Below are 18,774 nucleotides of genomic sequence, written 5' to 3'. Positions count from 1 at the left end.
CTCATAAAACAATGGAAAATTAACTTCCGAATAATTCGCGAATATGAAATTGAAAAATTCTGCACGTACACTTACACCACAAAGGTTTCAACTGTGATTTTATTTTCTTCTTAAGGATCTGTCATTTCTAAGAACTCTTTATCTCCGAGATAAAACGAATCCAGTTTTCTCCTTCACCCTTCTTTCACCCTTTCTCTTTTTTCATATAATCCGAGAAAATTAGATTTCGACGAATTTCATTATGTACACGAATAAAAAGCGGTGCATCGATGTTATATAAGTTAAAAATCTCTTACGCGACCGTCTCTCTACCCGATCGCGAGCGAATCCTCATACGTTAAATTGGATTTGCCTAATCGCGTTACGCGTCTTCGGGCTGCTTTTCGCGGTGGAATCGAGTCATTCGAGTCTCGTGCCAGCCCAGGTTCGCTTCAAAGCACCGAGAAACCGGGACATTTTGTCGACGAACCGAAAGAAGTCGACAGCATGACAAAGAAGTTCGAGTTCAATTGGCGGGTCGAAGTGCCGGAACTGCTGAGGAACGGTTCGACGTTCGATCGGTGGTTCGAAGACAAGGAAACGACGGAGTACGAACCGAGCTGCTTATTCAAAGTCGACGAATATGGGTTCTTTGTCTATTGGAAGAGCGACGGCAAGGTAGAGCCGCTATTTGTTCGTGATTTAAAGCATAAGTTTAGAGTATAGACATTTCGCGATGTCGCGAGAGAGCTTCTCGTTTTATGAAATTGAAAATAAGAATAATAGTAGCTCTAGATAAATTAAATATCCTATCAATTTTAATATTTCCTTATTAAATAAACATTTAAAGAAATAAAATAGAGAAAGAGTCTCATAAAAGTAGCAAGATATTTTACTTGCTGTAGTACTCGAAGAAAAATCAATTAAACACCGTATTTATTTTATTATCATTAGTTTAATTCATCGAATATTGATTGATTAATAGATATAAAATAAAAATATTTTTATGCAGGACGGCGATGTGATAGAATTGGCTCAAGTGAGTGACATTCGTTATGGCGGCACTCCGAAGGTAAGTAATTATTAATTATTTTAATTAACTAAAAAAATTATTAAATTCTATTATTCTAACGTTTAATGTCGATCATTTAGGATCCTAAGTTGTGTAATAAAATAAGTAAACACGGATCTATGGAAGATATAGACCAGAAAAGCTTGACTATATGCTCGGGTATCGACTATACTAATATCCATTATCAGCACGTTGTCTGTGCAGACGCACAAACGGCCAAGGTAACGAGAAATAATCAAATTAACTGAAAAAAAAAAAACAATAAAATATTTTTCTTTCATTTTTCATTGCGAGTAGTCTGTTATTCGCGTTGAATTTCCTAAATGTTCCAAATTTTGCATGATGTAGGACTGCAAGCTGGTTTACGATTAATCACGCACAACACGAAAGCTTCAAACGTTTGTCCAACTATACAACTGATGAAACAGTATGTTTATTATTATGGCAATTTTTGTTATTTTATAAAAATAATATCGAGACTTGGGGTAAATTGTGTATTTATTAATCAGTTGGATGAGGTTGAGCTTCCAAGTGGATCCCAAAGGAAAAGTGCCGGTGAAAGTTATATCGAAGACATTCGCCTCTGGGAAAACGGAAAAACTCGTTTATCAAGGACTGGCAGACATGGGCCTGCCTAGTGGAAAAGTAAGCTTCTCCGATGTAATCTTATTCTTACAAAGCTCCGCATCGTAGACAATGCTAATTATTTCTATATTGCAAAGAACCAAGAAGAACAACGCAATCGTGGAAAATGTCTTCGCGAATGAGTCTGATATTTCGTACAAAAAAATTCTTTTTATATTATTCAGACTCGTTTTGTATTAATATCTGTGTTAATATTATTTCGCATTGGTATTCGTAGCTTATGACGTTTTTTAAAATTACACGTACTATTCGGATCTAGAAAAAGATATTAAATTTGCGACAAAGGAAATTAAGTAAAATTTGTATCGTTTTGATTCCTAATGTAATATTAAATTTGGGATAAATAAAATAAGAAAAATTCGTGTCATTTAGATGTTTAATGAAGCATTGAATTTACGATAAAGAAAATTTTAAATATAGAATAGTAAGGAAATTGTTATTTTTAGAGTGACAAAATCGAGCCGAAGGATTTCACGTTCGAGAAATTTAAGAACTTGTACTTTAAAATCTGCCCAAGAAACGATATAGAAGAATTATTCCAATCGATGTAAGTACCGGTTACATCGAGGAGTAAGATCAACGTGAATCGCGCCGTAAATCTTCCGGGATAACGATTATTATGCTGCAAATGGTATGTTCCAGAACAAAAGGAAAATCGGATACGATCACCCTGGGTCAATTAGTGCAATTTATGAACGAGAAACAAAGGGATCCCCGGCTGAACGAAATTTTATATCCTCTTTACGACGAGAAACGATGCACCGAGATAATCAACGATTACGAACAGGATGACAAGGCGAAAGATGCAAGTAAGTTTGCTTTATGAAACAATTTATCCTATCAATCGTGAAATTTTAATCACCTGCTTGTACCTTCGGAATCTAATTAACCGTGCTAATTAATTTCCCTGTGTATCAAAAACTTTCCTTTCACCAGAGATGCAAATGCAGAAAATTACATTTCGTCTTTCTCATTTGCGTGAAAAATATTGACTCTGAAAATAAAATTAACACGTTTGGAATATGGTAAAAGGTAACGAGACGAGAAATTAATAGGTGATAAATGTAATAGTCGTTTTAAAATTGAAATTAACATCTCTGAAATCAAAGGTAGTCGTTCAAAAAATTTTTATTCGAAAACGAAGGTAACTAAGCAAGTGTTCGAATTTTAAAATAAATAGAATAATCGTCGAATTGTTTGATAAAAAAAAGAAAGGGTTTGTACTTTCTCGTCTACGCGAAAAATATTGACTCTAAAAATAAAATTAACACGTTTAGATTATGGTAAAAGTAACGAGTCGAGAAATGAATAAATGATAAAAGTAATAGTCGTTTTAAAATTGAAATTAACATCTCTGGAATCAAAGGTAGTCGTTTAAAAAATTCTAATTCGAAACTTGGCAAGTGTTCAAATTTTAAAATAAATGAAATAATAGTGCAATTGTTTGATAAAAAGGAAAGGGATTGTACTTTCTCATCTGCGTGAAAAATATTGACTCTAAAAATAAAATTAACACGTTTTGAACACGGTGAAAGGTAACGAGTCGAGAAATGAATAAACGATAAAAGTAATAGTGGTTTCAAAATTGAAATTAATATCTCTGGAATCAAAGGTAGTCGTTTAAAAAATTCTAATTCGAAATTTAGCAAGTGTTCAAATTTTAAAATAAATGAAATAATAGTGCAATTGTTTGATAAAAAGGAAATGGATTGTACTTTCCCATCTGCGTGAAAAATATTGACTCTTAAAATAAAATTAACACGTTTAGAACACGGTGAAAGGTAACGAGTCGAGAAATGAATAGACGATAAAAGTAATAGTGGTTTTAAAATTGAAATTAACATCTCTGAAATCAAAGGTAGTCGTTTAAAAAATTCTAATTCGAAACTTGGCAAGTGTTCAAATTTTAAAATAAATGAAATAATAGTGCAATTGTTTGATAAAAAGGAAAGGGATTGATCTGCATGAAAAATATTGACTCTAAAATAAAATTAACACGTTTAGATTATGGTAAAAGTAACGAGTCGAGAATGAATAAATGATAAAAGTAATAGTCGTTTTAAAATTGAAATTAACATCTCTGGAATCAAAGGTAGTCGTTAAAAAATTCTAATTCAAAAACAAAGGTAACTTAACAAGTGTTCGAATTTAAAACAAATTAAATAATCGTGCAATTATTTGTTAAAAAAGGAAAGAGATTGTAATTTGGAGTTATATTACATAGATTTGTAACCCGGAATTATGATTAGTATTTTCGGCACGAAAGTTAATCATTTTCGCGCTTTATCTTCCGTTTCCGCGAAACGGACTTTAAAAAAAGAGTTTCGCAAATTTTATCTGTCATTTCGTAATACCGCGAACCTCGCTCATTGTTTGACAATTATATTACCCGCGATTCTTCGCGGCAAACGGGAGAAATATAATTTTCCCGGATTCGAGATAGAAAATCGGGAATTCGATACGGTTTATCAGAGAACGGAACGGATTTATGAAAATTCACGCGCACGCGTGCTCATCTCGGTTTAATCTACGTTAATGGGATCCATAAAAATTCGTGCGAATGCACGATACTCGTCACTTTCCGTTTATGCACCGGAATATAATAGCTTGAATAAAAGAAGGTGCATTCTCCGTGGAATACGCATCTCTCCTCTCTGCAAAATTCATCCCGTATTCGAAGTTGCAGTTTGACCCGGCCGCAAATTGCTTTTATTACTTTCAACGCGATTTTCGTTTGATATATTACGAGCCGAATGCGAAAACGCGTTCATCCTGTGCTTTTGTGCGCAGAAAGCCTGACGAAGGAGGGCTTCGTTCGTTATTTGATGTCCGACGAGAATGCACCGTGTTTCTGGACAAATTAGAAGAATGGATGGACATGGAACAACCCCTTTCGCATTATTACATCAACTCCAGCCATAATACTTATCTCAGCGGAAGGCAAATCGGTGGTAAGAGTACCGTCGAGATGTACAGACAAGTTTTGTTAGCTGGCTGCAGGTAATTATCGATTATGGATTAATAATACGTTAATTAATATGGATTATTAGTAATTTAACAGAATTTGAAACTTTAAATAGGCGGTATTTATTACTCAGGTTATCCTATAACTTCGTTCTATGGTGTTTTTTATATTTTTTCGTCGCATTTTATCAACTATATCGATGATCAACGTCTTTGCCAATGAAATAGAAAGAAGTCGTAGAACAAAAGACGACTATGTTTTTTTTTTTAATATTTAAAGGTTTATTCGATGTATAATTTTAAATAGTAACAGTAGTAAAAACGAGTACGAGTTTATGGGATGACTTGATATTTAGATTCAATAAAATTCGTGATAGAGAATTAATTTATAAATTAATTCATAAAGGACTCTCCAACCAGTGTGGTATAATTAGAAATTTTTGATCATAAACTTTGATATTTGCGAGTATAGAAACATGGTTTTATTAAATTATATTAAGTATTTTATTTTATATTTGATTATATTTGACGGTGGAATTATCATTTTGAGATACGAGTATATATGATATTAATTAAAGCGCTGTTTGAAAAGGAAAATTCTGAAATTCAGATTGATTTTCACTGGTTTTAGAGTTCTAGTACTTAATGGATTGTAATACTGTTCAACACAAATTTTGATCTTCAATATCCATTCGGTAATTATGCAAAAATTGCCCTCAGTTTCCGAAAAATGTGAATTTTTCTAAAAACGCATCATTTTTGGTAAAAATGAAGTATTATATAAAAAGTTGGAACGGTATGAGGTTTATTTTGGTCTTGAAAGTTAGGTGAGAGTATCTTTCTAATTCTAACAATTATTTATACTTCTGAATCATTATAATTGATCATAAAAATTTAAAAATAAGATGTCTAGCAGATTTTGTACGCACATTCTTGTATTTTTAGAAGATGGTCTTTAGTTGATACGATTTTATTACCCGCTCAGTATCGTATTCTGTAGGCTTTTTTTACAGAAGAAATCGTGGACAGGATTGTCCAAACAGTTTTCAATTCGATTAGATCGAGAAAATATTCGTCGGTAACGTGAATTCTCGATTTTATCGACATCTAGCCTAGACAGTGCCGCAGCTAAGAATCCGAGTACCACGTGTGATGATTAATATAATTTTGCCATAAAATTTAAGGAAATTAACAGTTCATTATTCTACCAAATGCAAAGAATTTTAAATTTTGTTTGCCTTCGTTGCTTCATGGCAAAATATTCATTCTACGGAACTATAAGGAATCATATCGATATTTAAAATTCAAAAATATCGCGCCTGTATGTCCTAACGTGTGTATCGAGTTTTAAAATAACGTAAAAACATGTTAAATTGCAGGAAAATATAACGCATAGAACAAAATTTTATAATAAATAAATTCAACATACCCTTAGTGCATCTTGTTGATACAGCACTATTATCTTCAATGAAATAAACAAGGATAAAACATCAAGTCGATGAGCGTTATTTATGATTTTGGACGATCAGGAACACAGAATGTGCGAGGAGGTAGTTCAAAACCTCGCTGTGTGATAGACAAGGACAGATAGTGTTTAGAAAAGGACAGAAACAATTCAGCGCATCTATGATTTTAGGGCACAAGTTTGTCCTACTTCGACAAGTTTCGAGGGAAAAATCATAGATGGCGCTGATCGCAGGCTTTTCTGATTGGCTGCAGTAGCGCCAATCAACGGGCTATTTATTTACCTTGCCTTGTTTACTTACCTTAATTTCTCGTAATTCGCATACTGCTGCTACATTAATTTCAAAAATATCGCTTACTTATTTCTAGCTTATTACTAACTTATTTCTAACTTATAACTAACTTATAACTAACTTACAGCTATGTTATAACTAATGTTCTAACTCAGCAGTACAGCTCTTAGTTTGGTATTGTTAAAAAAAGATAAAATTAGTTTTGGAAAACGATACCAATTACCAGATCTCACCACGTGGAGGTGATGAGACCCGAACATGCGCCCTAGAGACGCATCCTACTGACAATATCCATATCATAGATACCCTAATCTAACTTAGAGCAAGGGAAATTAAAGTTAAAGTTAATTATACTGACACTTTATTAACCCTCAAAATATGATCGCGCAGGAGAAGATAATGTGGTCTTTCAAATCCTACTATTCTACTCCCACCACTCCCTCGAATCTTTCTCGTATGTCTTTTCTATGCGAAGAAATAATTCTTTCTACTTGCAAAAATTATTTCAACAACACCTGAACTTTTTCGAAACTTCTTTTATTTTTGAACGATAGTAGGGCCCATTAGCTATAACACAAAATTAGATTCGTATTCGTATCTCTTTTCTAGTCGAAGAAATAATTTTTTCTACTTACAAAAATTATTTCGATGACACCTGAACTTTTTCGAAATTTCTTTTATTTTTGCCCGATAATAGGGCCCATTATCCATAACACAAAATTGGATTCGTGTGCGTATCTCTTTTCTACTCGGAGAAATAATTTTTTTTGTTTTCAAAAATTATTTCGACGACACCTGAACTTTTTCAAAATTTCTTTTATTTTTACCCTATAGTGGGGCCCATTAGCTATAGCACAAAATTGGATTCATCTTCGTATCTCTTTTCTAGTCAGAGAAATAATTTTTTCTGCTTACAAAAATTATTTCGATGACACCTGAACTTTTTCGAAATTTCTATTATTTTTGCCCGATAATAGGGCCCATTATCCATAACACAAAATTAGATTCAGGTGCGTATCTCTTTTCTACTCGGAGAAATAATTTTTTCTGCTTACAAAAATTATTTCGATGACACCTGAACTTTTTCGAAATTTCTATTATTTTTGCCCGATAATAGGGCCCATTATCCATAACACAAAATTAGATTCAGGTGCGTATCTCTTTTCTACTCGGAGAAATAATTTTTTCTACTTACAAAAATTATTTCGACGACACCTGAACTTTTTCGAAATTTCTATTATTTTTGTCCAATAATAGGGCCCATTAGCTGTATCATAAAATTGGATTTATGTGCATATCTCTTTTCTATCCGGAGAAATAATTTTTTATGCTTGCAAAAATTATTTCGACAACACCTGAACTTTTTCGAAATTTCTATTATTTTTGCCCGATACTAGGGCCCATTAGCTATAACACAAAATTAGATTCGTATTGGTATCTCTTTTCTATTCGGAGAAATAATTTTTTCTACTTACAAAAATTATTTCGACGACACCTGAACTTTTTCGAAATTTCTATTATTTTTGTCCAATAATAGGGCCCATTAGCTGTATCACAAAATTAGATTCAACTACGTATCTCTTTTCCACGCGGAGAAATAATTTCTTCTATTTCCATAGATATCCGCAGCAAGTAGAAAATTATTTTGAAGACACTTGTACTTCTTCGAAATTTCTTTTAATATCATTCTATAGTATGAATCATCCGACAAAGAGAAAAAAATGATCGCTATTGCATAGACGAAAAGGGCGAAGTAACGCGTGTTTCAGTGAAAAGTGTGGTGATAGGATTTCTAGAGAAACTCGTATTTTTCTGAAACCGAGGGTGATAAAGCAACAATTTCGATTAGATATTCCTATCCAGAAAATTAAACTCTGCAAAATTCACCTATTAATATCACAAATTGGAGAAAACGTTAAAATTCGTTGAACAGTGTTATCAGGGAATGTAGGATGAATACGAACGTATTCGAAATGGCGATGGTATGAGAATATAATAATTTATTACAATTCTGAATAATTACAGACTAACGTGCTCGATCTCCTTTTCGTTAGACCAGCACTAATTATCTCATTTCCTTTCAAAAATTCTTCCAAAAGGATTACCATTTTACTTATTGTTAAATATATTTGAAAAATGGTAAGACACTCTATTCAATATTAAATTATTTTCGACACAAATTGTAATAATTCATATTTTCATTTTCAACCTGCTGTTTATAACTTATTCTCTCACGATTTCCACAATTTTATATCTGTTACAATTGATAATAATCACGTTGTGTTTTATTTACTGAAATAATTCGTAGTGATCGATAAAGCAATAGAAGGGTTGAAAACAAGTGGACAAGAGGTTAATATAACATATCGTTCGCCAGATGCGTGGAACTCGATTGCTGGGACGGAAAAGGCGAAGACGAGGAACCCATCATAACTCACGGCAAAGCCATGTGCACCGATATTCTTTTCAAAGATGTCATATACGCTCTAAGGGACACAGCATTCGTCACTTCCGAGTACCCCATAATTTTAAGTTTCGAGAATCATTGCTGCCTGAAGCAGCAATACAAATTAGCCAAATACTGCGACGAAATATTGGGCGACTTGCTGCTTAAAGAACCTCTGAAAGATTACCCGGTACGTAACAAATAGAAATAAATTAGTAATTACACTTACATTTTACTCGATGAAAAATTTTCGAAATCTTCGATAATTATACCATAGAATTGTGAGAATAAAAAGAACACTTACGTTTTACTCGATGAAAAATTTTCGAAATCTTCGATAATTATACCATAGCATTGCGAGATTAAAAAGAACACTTACGTTCTACTCGATGAAAAATTTCCGAAATCTTCGATAATTATACCATAGAATTGTGAGAATAAAAAGAACACTTACGTTCTACTCGATGAAAAATTTTCGAAATCTTCGATAATTATACCATAGAATTGTGAGAATAAAAAGAACACTTACGTTTTACTCGATGAAAAATTTTCGAAATCTTCGATAATTATACCATAGCATTGCGAGATTAAAAAGAACACTTACGTTTTACTCGATGAAAAATTTTCGAAATCTTCGATGATTATACCACAGCATTGCGAGATTAAAAAGAACACTTACGTTTTACTCGATGAAAAATTTTCGAAATCTTCGATAATTATACCACAGCATTGCGAGATTAAAAAGAACACTTACGTTTTACTCGATGAAAAATTTTCGAAATCTTCGATAATTATACCACAGCATTGCGAGATTAAAAAGAACACTTACGTTTTACTTGATGAAAAATTTTCGAAATCTTCGATAATTATACCATAGCATTGCGGAATTAAAAATAATTTAACACTATGCTCCGACTATCGAGATCGCTGATTACTAAAATATAAATAATATTTTTATATTATTTTTATATTCGCGTTACTTCGGCATCTCTCTAATCTTCCATTTATCTACAATTATACCTAAATAATTCCAAATCAACTTTATCTTCTCGAATTAGCCACCGTTCGTACAAAATGGTAGCAAAATTAATCAAATTAGACATCAAAACCGAATAATTCTTCATAACCAATATAATAACACTTTTAATTCGTACATTATACTTCAAAATTAAACAAAAATGTCGAGTGATTGTTTAGAGATACGTTTACAAGTTCATTGAGAAATGTGGACTGACGGGAATATTTCTTAATATTTATTTGTGGTTTCTCGCTGGAAGCTCGCGTATTTTCCCGTAAAGGAAGAGTAAATGATTTTCTAAATTTGAGAAAGGTAGAAACTACTTTTCGTTCGACCGATGCAAACGGATGAAACGGGAAAAACGAGAAGTGTGCTTACCGCTCGGACGAATATTGAGAAATACGTTTATTCTGTAATGGTAAATAAAATGGCGCAGCTTGAACCCGGACATCCACTGCCTCCGCCGAGCGCACTGAAGCGAAAGATATTAATCAAGAATAAAAGACTGAAGCCGGAGGTGGAGAAGGTCGAGCTGGAGTTATTCCGCTCTGGGCAATTCGAGGCGAAAGACGAGGTAGTCGAGGATCCCAGTGCACCTGCAGGACCACCGGAACCGCCAAAGGTTCATTATCTATCATTATCTACGATCATCTTCATCGTTCGAATTTTCTCACTTTCCTTGAATTTTTCGATATTTATGTAGGATTGTTTTTTTTGTGTAGAGAATTGATTAGAATAATACTGCGACTTGTTTTGGAAATACGATATAACTTTATTAACCCTTTGCACTCGAGAGGCGACTCTCAGTCGCCATTTAATCAGATTCTAAACATCGATATTAATTGATATATCAAATTTTAAATTACCAACCGATGCGTGGAACGTCGAGATAAAATTCCATATCTTAATTCTCATAAGATTTCTTATTTACCGTTTTAAACATATCGTTAACTTTGTGGTAAAAGATCTTCGAATTACTATTTTTCCCTAACGAAGAAATCACCAAGTGCAAAAGGTTAAAGTAATCAATTGTAAGGGATAATTATTATTATTATTATCCTATACAATAATTATTATCCTTATTCTTACGGCGCTAGCTTACTTCTCTAGAACTGCTTAACCCTTTGCATTCGGCGATTTTTTGGTTAAAGAACAGTAGAAATTTATAGATTTTTTGGTATAAAACTGACATTATTTTTTTGAATGGTAAATAAAAAATCGTATAATAATTAACATATAGAATTATTTCATTTCGATATTTCGCATATTGTTATATTATCTTAAATTTGATATATCCATTAATATATTCGATTTTCCGTTGAAACGCGATTAATCCATCGTCTACGTAAATTATTCCATAGCAATTTGAGAATACCTTTAATAAATATTTCGATAGATAATTCGTGGTTCTATCTTTCATCTAGAATTGAATTTTCGATATTACGATTCGTCAAATTATAATAGAGCCTCTGACAAATGCTCGTGTAATTTTGAGTTAGTATACAGGATGTGTCATTGAAGTAAAACTTCGAAACTTGAATTGTCGATATTATTCGTGTAGCTTCGTCATAAATGTTAATATGTTATAAAAAATATACACATATTGTTTTAAGTGGAATGAAAAAGCTAAGTATCGATGATAAAATTAACGAAATTATTTGTTCTCATAACAAACGCGACATTTGGTTGGATAAATAATCACGACTCGTATATCGCGATTTTTTTAAAAGCTTGCATAATGGCGTTACGTGTTATTTAGCTCGTAAAAAATGTAATTTTTGCAACGTTTTAGGAAGAACCACCTCCAGAAGCTGCTCCAGCCGAGGGTGCTCCACCAGGCGAAGGAGGTGCCGAAGGAGAAGCACCTCCAGTTCAATACACCGGCAGCACGATGGCGTGCCATCCTTGGCTTTCCTCGATGATTAATTATGCACAGCCAGTGAAATTTCAAAGCTTTGAAACTGCGGAGAGTATGTAAAGTGTGCTTTCTTTCTCTTCGTACTAACATACGAGCATTATGCCTCAGTCCTTTGATAAAGCACGATATTCCTTCTAACGTTAGCTAGCCTCTTCGACATCACCCTCCAGGGATAAATAAGTATCACTATTGATCCTTAGCATTTTCTATTCGTCTGTGTCTTTATTTCCCATCTTTACTCCGTTGCCTTTACATTTCTATAACAACATATTCGTTATAGAACCTCCCTTCTCTCGAAATCCAACTACTGATTTTAATATATTCGATTTCTATGAAATATTAACCCTTTGCACTCGATAATTTTTTGGCTACAGAAATTTACAGATTTTCTGCTATAAAACTGACGTTACTTTTTTCACTGGTAGATAAAGAATCGTATAATAATTGACACGTAAAATTATTTGATCTTGATATATCACGTATTGTTATATTATCTTAAATTTGACATATTAATTAATGTGGATCTTGTTCGCCGAAGACGTGGATGGTCGTGTTTTCTTTTTTATATATCTTAGTAATTTTACTATATCTTGATTTCTTCTGCCATTTCCAGAGAAAACCTCAAGAAAACGTATATTTCTCAAAAAGTTGCGCTGGAATAAGTTATTATCCGATTTTTTATTACTATTCTTAATAGCTAATAAACTTCAATGTTCCCTGAGAGGAGTGCAAAGGGTTAACATTATTCATACCTACTTAACCAATAACCAACTTGTGAAATATATAACATCGTTGAAATAATGTTCTTTGAGCCAAAAATTGAAACACGAATTGTGTTTGCTTCCTTTAGAATGGAGAAAAATATTTTAAATCGATTTACAAATATGTTAAGTCTCAGTTGCCATTTAGTTAATTAACATATCAAATTACCCAACGATAAAATAATTCTACGTCTTAATTACTATACGATTTCAAAAATATCCTTTTACCTTTTCAAAGATATCGTCGACTTTATCGCTATTTTTCTGTAACGAAAAGATCACCGAGTGTAATGTTAATGATACCGACGTTTGTGAAACGTGAATTCTGTGTTATTATTGCAGAAAAGAACATACACCACAATATGTCCTCGTTTTCGGAGACCGCTGCGCTGAATTACCTGAAAACGAATGCCGTGGAGTTCGTTAATTACAACAAACGCCAAATGAGTCGGATCTATCCGAAAGGTACAAGAGCTGGACTCGTCGAATTACATGCCGCAGGTGATTGTCCCGATTTCGATTAACAGAAACTTACATTACGCCGGTGTTATTAATGCACGAATACCTGTCCAGGTCTTCTGGAACGCGGGTTGTCAAATGGTAGCGTTGAATTTCCAAACACCCGATCTGCCTATGCAGCTCAATCAGGGCAAATTCGAGTACAACGCGACCACTGGATATTTACTGAAACCTGAATTCATGGTAAGGGCGGACAAGACCTTCGATCCCTTTTCCGAGGACGTGGATGGCGTCATCACAGCCCAATGTTCCGTCCAAGTGAGTTCCATCTGTGAAAATAAATTTTTATTTAATTTAATCTTTTATTTTAATTTCATTTTAAAATTCTTTTTTCATTTAACACTAGATTTACGTGACCCGTAAATTTGACGGACGGGTTGCTTCAATTATACGATATTAACAGATTTAATTAACTTATATTAACCCTTTGCACTCGGCGATTTTTTAGAGAAGAGTAGAAATTTACAGATTTTCTGGTATAAAACTGACATTATTTTTTTGAGTGGTAAATAAAGAATCGTGTAGTAATTAACACGTAGAATTATTTGATTTTGATATTTTGCATATAGTTATATTATCTTAAATTTCATGTGTTAATTAATATGGGTCATTCAAATTCCATGGTGACCGACAGTCGCCATTCGAGTGCAAAGGGTTAAGTCTGTTAATACTGCGATTGTTTTCAAATTAAACCCATCGTTTGTTTTTTAAAGAAAATATGTGGTTTTCTTTACCCTAAATCTGACGGGTGTCCGTAGAAATAGGTATACAAAAAAATACCGTAAATCTAGTGTTAATACTCGTCACCAGAATATTTGATATCCGACTACGCGAAAATCGAATTTTCCTACAAATAGCAATTAAGGATAAATTTTACTAACGAGTGGTGAAATTTGAACGGTGATTCGAAGATAAAAATAAATTTTAACGAGTGTCAATATAAATATAACACAATTCTTAATGGTACTCGCAATATACACGTTTAACGATAGAATTATCAACCTATAATTAGTAACTATATATATTTTACACAAATGAAGATAATTGTGGTGGTACAGTGGAAACGAATGACTCTGATATTTCATAATATGAAATATGATATATATAATCTTTGATATTTCTAGCGTTAATCAATCTTGAGTCCACCTTTTAACGATTAATATTTTAACCGACCTGTTTTCACCATACCTTTCTCTGTAATTCGCGTTATGGTAGAATTTATTCGATTTAACCGTGGATACGTTTTACTCTCTAGGTGATAGCAGGTCAATTTTTGTCTGACAAGAAAGTGGGAACTTACGTCGAAGTAGACATGTACGGTTTGCCAGCAGACACGATCAAAAAGGAATTTCGAACGCGTATGGTCCCCGGAAATGGCTTAAACCCTGTCTACAACGAGGAACCGTTCCTCTTCCGGAAAGTTGTACTACCCGACTTGGCTGTACTCAGATTCGGTAATTTTCTAAAGTTTAATCCCGATGCAATTTACATTATTATCCCCTTGACATACAAATTAAAAAAGACTTGATGCTTTGATTTTGATTTTTGATTTTATTTCGCTAAGTTGAACTAGAGAATGGAAGTTGAAAAGGAATATATATATTTTTTTAAATATTGCATTTCTATTGATAAGATTGATTCATAAGACTTATTTCTTGACATACAATGAAGAGAAATACTTACCAAAGTCAAAGAAGAGTCTTGAAATAAATGACGAGTCTAACTCGTTATTTGTATGTTAACCCTTTGACTGCCACTCCGAAATCATATGTTTTTCCCAGGACGCCACGGAATTATTTTTATTATTCAAAGCATATAATGGCAAAATAATAATGAATTAATGTTAGAAGGCAATATTTTTATCAAATGGAGCGTTTCTCTTACTGATGGTCACTGTGGCGCGAAAGATTACGGCACGAATTGCAAAAAAAGAGGACGAGCGTACCTGGAACGAAAATTTTGCAGGGAATATTACAAAAAAATTCCAAACAATTTGGGTGAAAAATTGCTAAAAATATGACCAAGAATGTGACCACTTATTGTCCGGATTGTATTGATACGCCGCATTTATGTTTAAAGTGCTTTAACAAAGTGCACCGTTAGACGCAAGATTTATTCTAACATTTTGTTATTCTTTATTGTTCTAATAACAAATTTTAATTGTTCAATAGGGCACACTTTATTTCAATATATCTTCTATACATCGGCTATATTCAAATACACTAACTCTCGATTTTCATTTAGGTTTTTACAATTGTAAAAGGTTGAAAAGCTCCGGTCACCCATGACCACCGTAGCGTCACGGAAGAAACCGTTGTCGGTCATATGTGACCACCATGGCAGTCAAAGTGTTATCCCTTTGCACTCGAGTGGTGACTCTCAGTCGCCATTTAATCAGATTCGAAATATCGATGTTAATGTATCAATATTAAATTTCAAATGACACACCGATGCGTGTAATGTCGAAATAAAATAATTTCGTGTCTTGATTTTCATAGGATTTACCGTTTTAAATTATCGGTAACTTTATTGTAGAAGATCTCCGAATTATTATATTTCTATAACGAAAAAATCCACCGAGTGCAAAGGGTTAAATTATCGAAAAAACACTCGAAGCGATACTCACCCCCGATTTCTCGTCATCAATTGCATCTTGATTGCATTGCAAGCAGATTGCATCTCCGAAAATTCACATTGGTCGTTTGCGTAGGCGTGTACGAAGAGAGTGGAAAACTATTAGGTCAACGCATCCTTCCTCTGGACGGACTTCAAGCAGGGTACAGGCACATCTCGTTGAAGACCGAGGCGAATTTCCCTATGGCGCTGCCGATGTTGTTCTGCAACATCGAGCTGAAGATTTACGTGCCCGATGGATTCGAAGGTAATACCTCGAGCAAGTACGCGGCGCAAAAATAGAAGTGTACGAGGATGACTGTGATTCGAGGCTGGTTTCTCGACTCGTAGACTTCATGGCCGCCCTGTCTGACCCGGGTGCATTCAGCAAAGGAGCCGAGAAGCAAGCAGAGACCATGAAAGGGCTAGGGATCGAGCAGACCGACGCGAAGGCCGAGGCGAAGAAGAAGGAAGAGGAGAAGGCTAAAAGAGGTATAAGCTCTTCGTCCAAGTAAATTTCATTCATAAAGATCAAAGCGGCAAACAGCGGCCCTGTGTGCCGTTATTTAAAAACTGTTGCGGGCAAACTTTTTTAATCGCTCCTGGACTTAAATTGTTTGCGCCGGCTCTCGGATTTATTGAGATTTTAATCGCCTCGCGGATCTTACATCAGCGATTTTTTTATTTTTTTCATCAAGCGGGATAAGTCTTCGGATTGTTTATCGATGGAAATAGCGTCTATGAACGCTCGATCAACGAGTTTTTCTTCCTTTCTTTTTTTAAACTTGGAATATGTTGTTATTAATACAAATTTATCGGCAATGTTTTGGAGAACAGGGTAATTATTTACAGATTTTTGCGTGTATCTTCTTTACGATCTATTATTTTTATTATTAATATGTATATTATATGTATATTCTTTATAGCGTTTTTTATATATCATAATTTATGATAATTCGTGACTTTTTTTATAGAGTTCATTCTTTATCTTTTGAAATATATATATATATGGAAATTAAGAATAGGTTGAAGAGGCTATATCGTGTGAGGACTATTTTATTATTGATATGTATATTATATGTATATTCTTTATAGCGTTCTTTATATAACATAATTTATGATAATTCGTGATTTTTTTTATAGAGTTCATTCTTTATCTTTTGAAATATATATATGGAAATTAAAAATAGACTGAAGAGGCTATATCGTGTGTAAGGACTATTTTTAATTTTTATGTTGCACAGGAGATAAGGTGTGTTATTAATACAAAAAGTCGCGAGTTATTGCTTTGTTTCTCCACTTTTGTCAGTAAATGCGAGTTATTAAGTTATTCTTAATAACTTCTATTCTTCGTCAATTCTTAAAGTTTATTACTTATTCGGTTCAATCTTCTTTTTCCCTTCATTATTTTTGTTTAACTATCTTTATCAATTTGCGATTGTTTCGGAAAGAATAACCGATATCGCGAATATAATAGATTTCGAATTTAAAGCAACATATTATTCTGATTCACTTCATTGGAATTATAATTCCTCCCTTTTATTTTATTTCCTTTTCAGATTGGCCAATATCAAGATATATTAATTGCAGAGAAAATATTTTCGCGTTTCGTTATAATGTTCCGCCCTACAAATTTATTTCTTGCCTGTTTTTCCTCGGCTTTTCTCGTTTTTCACCGTATTATTTTATCGTATTATTCTGTTACCGATATTTTATTATCCGCGCTTTCTCCGAACACATTTGCGATAACAATTTCATTTCGTTCGTGTGTATAACGTAAATGGTGGAAAATAACGTTATACCGGTATTTTCATTTCGAAAATAACGCTTATGCCAAAGATTTCGTGTCTCTTCGTTAAATTATATTTTTAACTTAACGCATTCAACCGGAAATATTACTGACATAGTAAAGGTATTTTAAACAATCGTAAAGAAGGTTCATTCTGTTTAACTACTTACGCCAGTAACGCAAACAATCTCAGGAACAAGAGATTAATAAACGCAGAAATAACACGCCACGAACGTGATTCGTTCTAGCGACATTTTATATCTTCTTTTGATATTTCCAATCTATAAAATCCAATATTCGTCGGGTACAAAAATAAATTACAAGCAATTTTTACGACTATCTAAGAAATACTAGTCGAAAAGCAATTAAATTTAATACCGTATTCTAAAATTACACTATCTTCCGAGGAATAAGAATAAAATCGAAAATAACTTTTCATTCGATTATATACGGAAAAATAATTTTTCATTCGAACCGTACAATTTTTCATAGTAATAAAAACCAAAGATAATTCTTTACTCGAGTATATACAGTATTTTAAGGATACAAAAGCCAAGAATAATTTTTCGATTAAACGATTTCCAGAGGAATACAAGCCAGAACCAATTACGATAGAGACTCTGCGAAAGGAAAAGGCGTTCAAACTCGGCAAGAAGCAGCAAAAGGAATACGACACGATGAAGAAGAAGCATCTGAAAGAACGGCAGACAATGCAGAAGAATCATTGCGCCGCCATAGATAAATTAGTGAAGGGAAAGGAGTACGTAATCTTCGAAACGTGCTAGGACGTTGCTCCCTTTTAGTTAAAAATTGCCGAATTATCGCGATTAACGTCGTATCACGCAGCTAATTCCCGTCTGACAATGATGAATCTCGCGTTTGCAGCAAAAGCGGGCGCTGGTCCAGGACGCGAACGTGAAGAAGGTTATAAGCGAGCAAACCACCCAATGGTCGTCCATGGTGGAACGACAGAGGAAAGAAGAATGGGAGATGCTGAAGTCTCACACGGAAGCAGGTCGAGAGGAGTTCAGAAATTAATCGAAATGTGCAGGCCTCGCAAGTCAAACAGTTGCAAGCAAAACACGACAAGTACGCTAATTATCATTTCTTCTCTTCTTGAATTTCTTCCAGCCTTGTATCTCTATTGCAACTATTTTTGTTACGTATTATTTTGAAGATAAGAATTAGATTTCAACATACAACCTCGATGAAAGATAATATTAATTTTTCTAAAAGTATGCTGCATCAAAATGTTTGAAAAATTGGAAATCTAGTTTGATAATTCTTGGGTGA

At 33.6% G+C, this 18,774-nt stretch overlaps 1 pseudogene; it reads left to right on the top strand.

Moving 5' to 3' along the window:
• The first annotated feature begins 486 nt into the window (after window positions 1-486).
• On the top strand, window positions 487-18,570 carry LOC143221018 (1-phosphatidylinositol 4,5-bisphosphate phosphodiesterase-like; annotated as a pseudogene).
• The last annotated feature ends 204 nt before the right edge of the window (window positions 18,571-18,774 follow it).

This window comes from Lasioglossum baleicum, unplaced genomic scaffold (genome assembly GCF_051020765.1).
Source record: "Lasioglossum baleicum unplaced genomic scaffold, iyLasBale1 scaffold1819, whole genome shotgun sequence".
In the NCBI taxonomy this organism is placed as follows: Eukaryota; Metazoa; Arthropoda; class Insecta; order Hymenoptera; family Halictidae; genus Lasioglossum; species Lasioglossum baleicum.
The sequence above is the reverse complement of the archived record's forward strand: the minus strand, read 5'-3'. Positions and strand labels throughout refer to the sequence as shown.